Source organism: Melozone crissalis, unplaced genomic scaffold (genome assembly GCF_028551555.1).
Source record: "Melozone crissalis strain CALT ecotype California unplaced genomic scaffold, PUWL_Pcris_2 ptg000004l_1, whole genome shotgun sequence".
Taxonomy (NCBI): domain Eukaryota; kingdom Metazoa; phylum Chordata; class Aves; order Passeriformes; family Passerellidae; genus Melozone; species Melozone crissalis.
Window position 1 is genome coordinate 29,561,340 of NW_026535782.1, and position 9,740 is coordinate 29,571,079.

Genomic DNA, 9,740 nt, shown 5'->3' on the forward strand with positions numbered 1-9,740 from the left:
TCCAACTTGTCCTGCTCCCAGCCCTGCTGGAACTGCGTGTGATGATGCTGAGTTATTTACCATGTCTCCTCGGGTAGCCTCCAGAGCTAATAGATTTTGTCTTTTGATAACATTTCCTACAGACTACAAAAAATAAACAGCAGAGATCCCAATGGAGAGAGAGAAACTTTGCAGACCTAGCAAGGTCTGACCATGCTCAAAGAAAGGAAATTCTCACTGTGACTAAGGGGCCATGCTGGTAGGAAATAAAACACTCTTCAGTGTTGAGGCACTGCTGAGTGAGCTAGAAGACAGTCTGGCATCCAGTATTTCATTTTCTCATGTTTAGTATTTAGTCAATTTGTCAGAAACAGAGTAACCATGAGGGTCAGACATAAGAATATCAAGTAAGTCCATTACTATAGGAACAATATTAAGCATACATTACTGCAACACTTGGGAATAATACCTTGGAATGAAGAAAAACAAATGAAAGAATGAAAAATGTTACCAAATACTTAATTTTTTGTTGATATGGACTATTTTTATCAATAAATTTAAGTATGCATAGGTATATTTGTTATCTATAAGTACATAGTTATTTTATTTATGAGCATGCTTATTCTATCTCCTCTGCAGGTCTCTTTTTCTCTGTTTCTTTCCTGAGAGCGTAGTTCAGAATTTATTTAAGATAAAGCCTGGATCCAGCCCTGCTGCATTCCTCCTTGCTGTCCTGCACTCCTTCAACCTGTCATCCCGAACATGCCTGCCATTGCCCAAGCAGCCCCACTGCCCCCTCCACCTTCCTCAGCATCCTCCTGACCCGATCCTAGCCTTCCCTGTGCTCCTGCCTAACTAACACCTGCTGTAAGCTACTCTTTCTGACTCACCCAAAATTTCAGATGATGCCTCTACTCACTGACTTGGGGAGAAATTTCCACCTAGCCACCGTGGCAGCCTGGCTCCTGCAGTCTGCCAGCTTTTTGTCTGGCTTTTGCCATTTTGAGCTCAGCAGATTGTAATTAGGGCACTTTATTTCTGAAAAGCAGTGTTCAAGTGTATTAAGAGCTCCTGTTCCTTTCCCCTGCAGATTGGGCAGCTCAGGGGGCTGGGGACATTGGGTGTGTGTGTTTCCTCTCTCTTCTTCTGCTTCCTTAGCCATGGGGAAGCCCACAGGCTCCACACAAAACTAGTTCTCCCTTTGTGGAGGGATAGAATGTAAGAGAATAGTGTAGAAGGTAGTCTCACACCTGAGGAGTTGCAGCTGTGCTAATCACCAAAGATTAGGAACAGGCCTGAACTTAATAGGCCACAGCTGTGTCCAATAAGGAGCGTGTACAAAAGAGTGGGTTAGCTGGGGGAGGTGTGAGTTGGAGTTTGTTTGTTGTGAAGAAGGAGTCAGTGCTGTGAGGAGATGCCTATGAGAAATCACCAAGAAGGTATGGGACTTTCACAATAAGATGACAACATCCTTTCACATGTAAAATTCACCTGAAGCATGTCTGTCACCTCAGAACCAATTTCTCAAGGTTTTAGCCATGCCATGGTTTTATGTGAGGGCTGTTTTCCATGTTTTGAAAAGCTGAGTAAATCATCAGCTTGTTTGACCTAGTTACTTCTCAAAAGACTTGGCACACATCAGTGTACTCAGGGCTTTTGCACTTGCTAAGTACCTTCCACTCACCTGGGATTATCTTATCCTCATTTGATCTGGCAAGCATGGCCCCACCGCTGCTTATGGCAGAGTCAATCTGCTCTGCTGGTAACCTTTGCTATTGTTTTCTGAAAGTTTATTCTTGTTAGTCTAGATTTTACTTTGCAGAGGGTATATCCATATTCTGACACTGTTTTTTTGTCAGAACTAGTTTTATCCAAATACTGTTACTAGTGACTGAAAATCTTAAGTTTATTCTTGTAAGAGCCTGATTTTAGCTATTTTGCCCATTAGGAAAGCTGTTTTGAAGCTAGCATAGAGTTTCTTGTTTACCAGCCTGGGAGGTCAGACACTGTCAGTGCTTCCCATGGTTCCTTGGTTAATTTCTCACTGGCCATCCCCCAAGCTTGCCCCTAGTAAAAGGGACTTTCAAGTGCAATATCAGCAAGTGAAAAATTAATTTGTGCCCAGCATTACCCAGATTTGTCCTATCACAAAGGGAACTGTGTGTTTAGCTAATTTCCTTGTCTAAGCATCCATGCATTTCAGCAGTGTTATACGTTTATTCTACTATAAATATGATAATGATAGATTTGTCAAGTTTGCACAAATTTATGAAAATACAACAGGTGATTCTAGTGTTTACTGGAGTTGTGAAGACCATCCTTTCTAAGGTTATTGATTTCTTTATTATTGGTTATATTTTTATTTTATTTTGCTTTAGAGGGTCCAGGTAGAAATGGAGGCAGTTTCAGAGCTGCCCACTGTTACAAGTGAGTGCTGGTGGGATTTTAAGGAGATTGAGCAGCAGGTTTGACTCAGAGGTTCTCAGATTCCTCTCCAGTTCAGTGAAGTTTTTGGGACCCAGTGTGTTCCTGGTTCCCCAGGGAGATGGATCATTCATTCTGATGGTCTTGCCTGCAACAATTCAGCCCGATGTGGGACTTATCTAAATGGAACACATGGTTTGCATCTAATCCTAAATACATTTAGTGAGGTAAAGCACGGTGTAGGCTGCCAGTGATGAAATTATCAGATCACAGCACTGTAAAAACCCAGCAAAACATTGAAGTTCTAAGGGTTTGAACAGAGGTTTCTGAAAAGTCTGGGGAAACATGAGCTCTATTTTAGATGCCAGCTCAGCAGAATATGAATACCTGGACTAGTAATGATGTCACCTCCCTGGCAGGAGGCATAATCTAGGCTGAAAGTATTGATTTCTTTAATAAAGCTCATTTTTTTTTTCACCGTATGCTCACAAGGCCAGATTATCCCCTGTGTTATGCTATGGAAAAACCTGCAGGCAAGAGCTTCAGTAATCTCAACCATGTACAAGTTCTGTTGCTGACTGACAGGATATCATTAGCAGAGGACAGAATGTGAGGACCCACACAGCTTGTTCCAATAATACTGTTACTGCTTTTGAGGAGGGCAGGGAAGTGTATTTAATATTAGATATTAAGCAAAGAGGGGATAGCCAGGTGAAACTCTCTGACTCTGCTGTTTTCAGAAAGCTTCCCAGCTCCATCAGGCTGCTGAGGGAGCTACCTGGATAGCAGATAGCAGTTTCTCCAAATACATAATGTCAAAAAGTGCTAGTTGGGTTCAAAAAAAGAGCCCATATGATCTTTTTTTCCCCCTGAATTGTCCCCTTTCCCAGTAACTCTTGGGAGTCTAAACCATTCTGCACCATACCAGCACCTCTGCATGCAGCTTCTTGTCCTGATAAGAGCAGGAAGCTCAAAGCCTGTTGTGCCAGGGAGTTTCATCACCTGTGAGCAACCTTCCTCAGAGCCTCTGGCAGTCTTGTGCCAGAGCCCTGCTGAGCGTTGTGAGAAAGAAGAGGGCGGACAGTTTCCAGCTTGCATTGTGTTGCCATTACGTGAAGTTTCCAGTGTCCTTACATCAAAGGAAAAGCATTTCATTCTCCACAGAAACAGCTAGGGGGTGGTCAGCAGTAAACCCAGCAACGTGCTGATGCTTGCTGCAAACCATTGCTGCTAAAGCTGTCCCTGCCCCTGGCAGCACAACACACTAAGATGCAATGATGCTTTACCTTTCCTGGGCTGGGAACATCAGAAGTAGAGAAAGGAAGGGAAAAATTTGGCAGAAAAGCTGTCCCGTTGCAGGAGAATAAGCTATTGAGCGTGGTGAGGCTGGTAGTTTCTAGCATGTCTCCGTGCAGCCAGGAGTACTTTAATTGCTCTGACTCTTTGCAGAGGGGCTTGGTGGGCTTTTGTTCTAATCTGAACAAAACATGAGCATCAGACTCCTTTTTTACTGACTATAATGCCAGTGACAAGCACATGTCATTTGGGAGTGTATGAGCATGCTGTGAAGCCTGTTTTTCTCCAGCAGTAGAAAAGTAAAGGGTAGGTAAACCTTGTCTCACATGGAACCTCCTGGAGGAGAAAGACAGGATTCCCCATAAATATGATTGTGCTTCACTAACAGCCACTGAAGGGGAATAGGTCTCTAAGAGTGCCTCAGTGGCACTGCTCACCACCTTAGTGGTGCTTCTAAGACTGGGTAGCAGCAGCAGCAAGAGCCAGCCATAAGATACAGCCCCCCTCTGATCCCTTTGCCTGAAAACGGAGCACCTGAAGCAGGCTCTGTCTAAAAAAGCAAGGGTATTCTGGTGCAGGCAGCTTGCCAAGGGAGACCTGTGCCTGAGAGCTATTCCCAACCTGCACAGCTCCTGGTTTGGTGCCTAGCAGCTGTGAGTCTGAACCTCTGTGGTGAACCAGCAGCAGCGCTGCATTTGTGTGATGGCTTTCTCCAGTGGATACCAGCTACAGGTATCCACTGCATTAGCTCCTGCCATGAAAGTGAGCTTCCATTAAGCTCTTGATGGACACATTTCTGTCTCTGACATATCCCTGGTGTGCAGGATCCATGGCAGTGTGGCCATCTTGGTTTAAAATATCTGCCAAAGAAGATGGAAAACTTCCTGGAATGGAAAGACACCGCCTCCCTCCCAATTATTGTGACTGCATGACACAACAGTAGAGAGAGAACTCACATCTGCATTTTGGAGCTGAACCGCTCACTTCAGTGCCATCTGAGGAGGAAGGAATACTTTATCAGTTCAATCAATCAGCTAATCTGGTTATTAATTAATTTAGTTATCATCACTGGCTGGAAAATTTTAATTACTCTATCACTAAATAATATTTGAACCAGTAAAAACAGGCAATAATAGCACCATAGCAATGCTGATTGTTTGCAAAGGTTTGAGCAGGGAGAGGATGTCAGGGCTAAGTGCTTGGAGATGTGTTTGTGACTGTATTCATGTAAAAGCCATTGCAGTGCACAGTGAGCACCCGATGCGAGCTGCCCTGCAGAAACTGCTCATTTGGGATGCTGCTTTCCCCCACCAGCAGTTATATCCATCACCCAGCACTGACACTGGAACTCCCTGTGTCCCTTGGCCCCAATGCTCATTCCTACTCCCATTCCTGCCTGTTATTTACCCCTCTTATTGGCCACAGCATGAATCAGGGTGCTCAGCAATCCCCAGCTAAAACCGACTGTGCAAAAATCCCACCTAGTGGCAATGCTGCATCGTCAGGAACAAATCACTGCGAGGCACTCTGCTCCTCTGTGGTTCCTTGGGAGAGCAATTTACAGCCCCTTCCACACACAGCGAGTGAAAACAACTGTGCTTGGGAAGAGCACTTTGGCCAGCTCTTGCACATCACACAGCCTTGGCAGAGATCCCTGTTTTCTTGGCGCAAACACAGAAGCTCTCGGAGGCTGGGGGTGTCAGAACCTCGTCTGCACGGCGCCGATGGTCAGCTTTCAGTGCTTGGCTCACTCATTGTTGTTAATGCTGCGTTCAAATTATGACAACCACTGTCACATAACGCGTGGTCTGCGACAGCCACACATCCTCCTGCTATGGTAGACCAGTGCCTGTAAAGTACAGATCTCTTTTGCTGAGAAATGTGGCCATAAAAAAGCAGTGAAAGAGCTGAAAGGATTCCTATTGAAATTTTATCACTTGGAAAGAAGATCCAGCATCAACAACAGTGAAATTCCATGGTCAGGAAAAAGCCCAAACAATTTCCAATATTTTCCTTAATTGGATTACAAATGCCACCTTTGGAATACATTTTGAAATCAATTATTCTTTTTTCTTTGTTGTGCTGTCAGTTTGTTTTTTACACTTCATTAGGCAAGGGAATGAAATGAGGCTGTTGTGTTTCTTATTGATTCTGCTTTGTCTTTGAAGTCAGTTCATCTTCCTAGATGGTAGGCCACAGTAAACAATTTTCTTTTCTAGCACAGATGAGATAGCTATCTGCACAAACTTTAAAAATAAGGGAATTGCCATTGTCTACCACAGAGTAATTTCTGGTCTTCCTTGAAGTCTATGTTCTTCCATACACTTAATTAAAAGACATATTATATCATAAAAGAGATTGTAGGGATGGTGGGAAGACAGCCTACTTAACCCAACCCCAAGAGGAGATGTACTAACAAAGACTGAAGGGGAGGTTGTTGAGATTTATTATCTAAAGGGCAAGGATTTAAAAAGATTTTTAAAAATGAATGTTCTGGGGGTTGTTTTGTAGGCATAAGTGTGGACACTGGCAGGCAGAAGAGAGTGTCAAGCCCAGAGTGAGCATAGGAAGCAAAGAGAGTAAACAGGGTAAATGCGTAAATAGGAGAAACAAGATGAGTGGTAATAAGGGAAACTGGAACAGAGATAAGTAGGAAGATAATATGCAAGATCCTAGTGGGAAGCATTCTGCAAGAGGACAAATAACCAGCATTTAATGCTGTTTGAGAGTGGAGACTGACCTAGGGAAACAGTCATCAGCATGAGAGAGGTTTTAGTAATAGGTTAAAAAATACTTTAAAATGCAGAAGTTGATTAACTCCAAACTGCTTATGAGATGCAGGAATACGTGTATTTTCTGTATTCCTTGCAAGTTATATTACTGCTTGTGCAGTTAGATTTATCTTTGATTTTATTTTTTTGTCCTAAGATTTTTTTCCTGCAGCAGTCCAGATGTTCAAAAGCTTTAATAAACAACACATTAATTGGAATTTAAGGATTTAAGGGTGCTCTTTTCCTACTACTGAAAGGCCTGTTCTCTTAACTGAAAATAATTTGCATATTTCATCAGAGACTGAATTTTAAGTCAAAAATGTATATAGCCTTATCTGTCTATCTATCTGGATACAGATGTGGACCTGTTGGAATGGGTCCGGAGAAAGCCAGAACAATGATCAGGGGTCTGGAACACCTCTTGTATGAAGGCAGGCTGAGGCAGTTGTGGCTTTTCAGCCCAGAGAAGACCCCAGGGGCACCTTAGAGCACTTTCCAGTGCCTGAAGGGGGCTGACAAGAGAGCTGGAGAGGGACTTTTTACAAGACCATGTAGTGAGAGGGCAAGGGGAATGGCTTCAAACTGAAAGAGGGAAGGTTTAGTTTAGGTATTAGGAAGAGATTCTTTCCTGTGAGGCTGGTGAGGCACTGCAACAGCTTGCAAGAGAAATTGTGGGTGCCCTGTTCCTGGAAGTGTTCAAGGTCATGTTGGCTGGGGCTTTTTTTGAGCAACCTGGTCTCGTAAAAGATATCACTACTCATTGCAGGGGGTACTGGACTAGATGGCCTTTAAAGGTCCATTCCAACTGAAGCTAATCTATGATTCTATGATACCGATGCCTGTAGTTTTTCGATCATAGGCTATACACATTATTATTTATTCTCTGCCATTTTCTCAGCACAAGTACACACCCACCAGTCCAATGTAAATCACCCAAACATTTCTGCTCTCAATTGAAAACCCGTAAGTTACATGCTGTACCCTGCAGTTTAATACTATGCTTTGTGTGCACATAACGGCCTCAGTGACATGGTTCAGAGTGGGAGGAACAGCAGAAGGTTTTTGGCATTTCTCTCTCCCAGGGGCTGGTGTAGGTCATGCCAGAGCAGCTCTGGCTGCTGGCTGTTGCTGGGCTGCAAAACCCTCCTAAGAGTAGGTGATCCCCTCATCTAGCCAAGGCTGAGGGCAAATCAAGAGCCTACTAATCATAGAATCATATAATGGTTTGGATTGGATTGGTTTGGATTGGGAAGGAACTTAAAAGTTTGCCTAGTTCCAGCCCTCCCCACCATCCCCCCACCATGGCAGCTAAAAGAAGCCCATGGATTTCAGTAAGTTTGGGGCGTTTTTTTGCTCCTTTTCCTTGGCCATCTTACCCCTGTTGAGTGAGGATAGCAGCTAACTGTGATAACTGAGCAGGGGCAGTAAGGTTTAGAGAGCCATATCCCTCTCACAGCTGGTTGCAACTGTAATTAAAGGTCACTAATTAAAGGTCAGCAGTCTAGTCTGAAGATTTAATGTTAGGCAATATATGGCTCTGGTCATTGAGCAAGCAGCCTGCTGTCTGTCTCTCCTCCACCAGACGTGGTCTCAGTCTTGTTTCTGCAGTGAGCCACAAACTCTCTTTGTCCAACAGCAAATCCTCAGCACAACTCAGGCCAAACCCTGCAGAAACAGCAGTGGAGCAAAATGCCGCTAACACTGAACAATTTCAGCAGGTATTGCAGCATTAAAAGCTTATGAATTTTTCAATCCAAAACCAAACTGTTGTGTTTGCTTTACAAAAGAAATAAAATACTTTTGTTTCCAGCCCATGGTAATTTGGTGTGAATCAGGCCTTGTAAAGGCCCCTTGGCATTGTATGCATTCTTCCAAACCTGGATTTTAATGTTCTAAGTGTAATTACGTGGGCCTGAAATTCACAGCTAAAATTTGTTTTGATTTGTTTACATGTAACTGTTGTCAGGCAACCAGATCCTGTTTTCAATTAGGCATTATGTTCCCAGCAAGAGGGTTAACAGAAATCAAAAGTAATTAGCTCTCCTAAAAAGCAGCCATTTTATGCCAAACAGAAGAGGATTTTTATTTTTGCAGAAGATGTAAGGTAAAATAGAACTGCTTTGTAGGTTAGCAGAATTATTACTGTTTGGTGATACTTTCAATGGTCTTAAGAGAAGGAAATGGGGCAATTCCATTGCCTGTGGTGAATCTGGAGTCTGGTGGCAAAACCAGTATGGAAATCAGCTGAGAGATGAGCATTCAACCATTTCATGAGACTCTCACCAATAACTTGGGGTAATCAATGCTGGTAGTTTCCATCAGCTGTTTTGCTTGAGCAGAGGGCTTCCCAAATTTAGGGCACACAGCAGAAGGCCCCTCATGTGCATGTTGCCTCCCCTCTCAGCCCACCTGGCTTGCTCTTACCAGTTTGCTATTTCAGGAAAATGTTCCCTAGGAGCTAGTGTGCTTCAGGAATACTGCTATTGTTTGGAGAGATGGCAGGCAAGCTGGTTAGTTACTAAATCATTTTCTGATCATGCAGATTTACTGTAGAGCACCTGGACACCTTGGAGGTGTTGGAGATTTCTATCAGTTTGTTTCCTTGCTTCCAGCCCACTGTTTCACAGCCCAGCTGGCATGGCGCTCAGCCAGGCATTTTTTGGCCTGTTTGCCCATGTTTTGTTCATTGTACATCTGACTGTATGCGCTCAAGACTGTGCCAGCTCAGTGAGGCTTTCACCATTGAGGATGGAGACCCTGCACTTGCCTGTGGATGTTTGTGGGGGTCAGCACATCACTGGAGCCTTGTTTGAAATGAGTTTGTATAAATGAGGAAACAATGGGTTGCCTGGTCCTGCCATTGACAGCTTGCCTGCCATCAGGACACTGCTCTTGCTGCTTTGGACTTGTACAACAAGACAAAGTCCCTCTTAAATGAGGAAAGCTGGTGATTCTTGGAGTTGTTTATTTAGCTACTGTAACTCCACAAGATATTCAAATCTGTGTGAATGTAATCATTGCGTTTTTTATGCTGTTCACCTTAGTAATGTGTATGGAAGTAGTTTCCAGGGGCTGTTCTGTAACTTACACAAGCATTTCCTGATACTCATTTTGCTTGCATTGCCTTTTTGCTTCTCCTGCTCTCACTGTATGGAAAATGCAGGACATAACATGTTGCTTAATCCTTTATTTTCCTCTATGCCTGGCAGTCTTTTTTGCCACCTTCACTCCAAAGCCTTAATCTGACCTATTTTACTCCTCCTTGCCTTA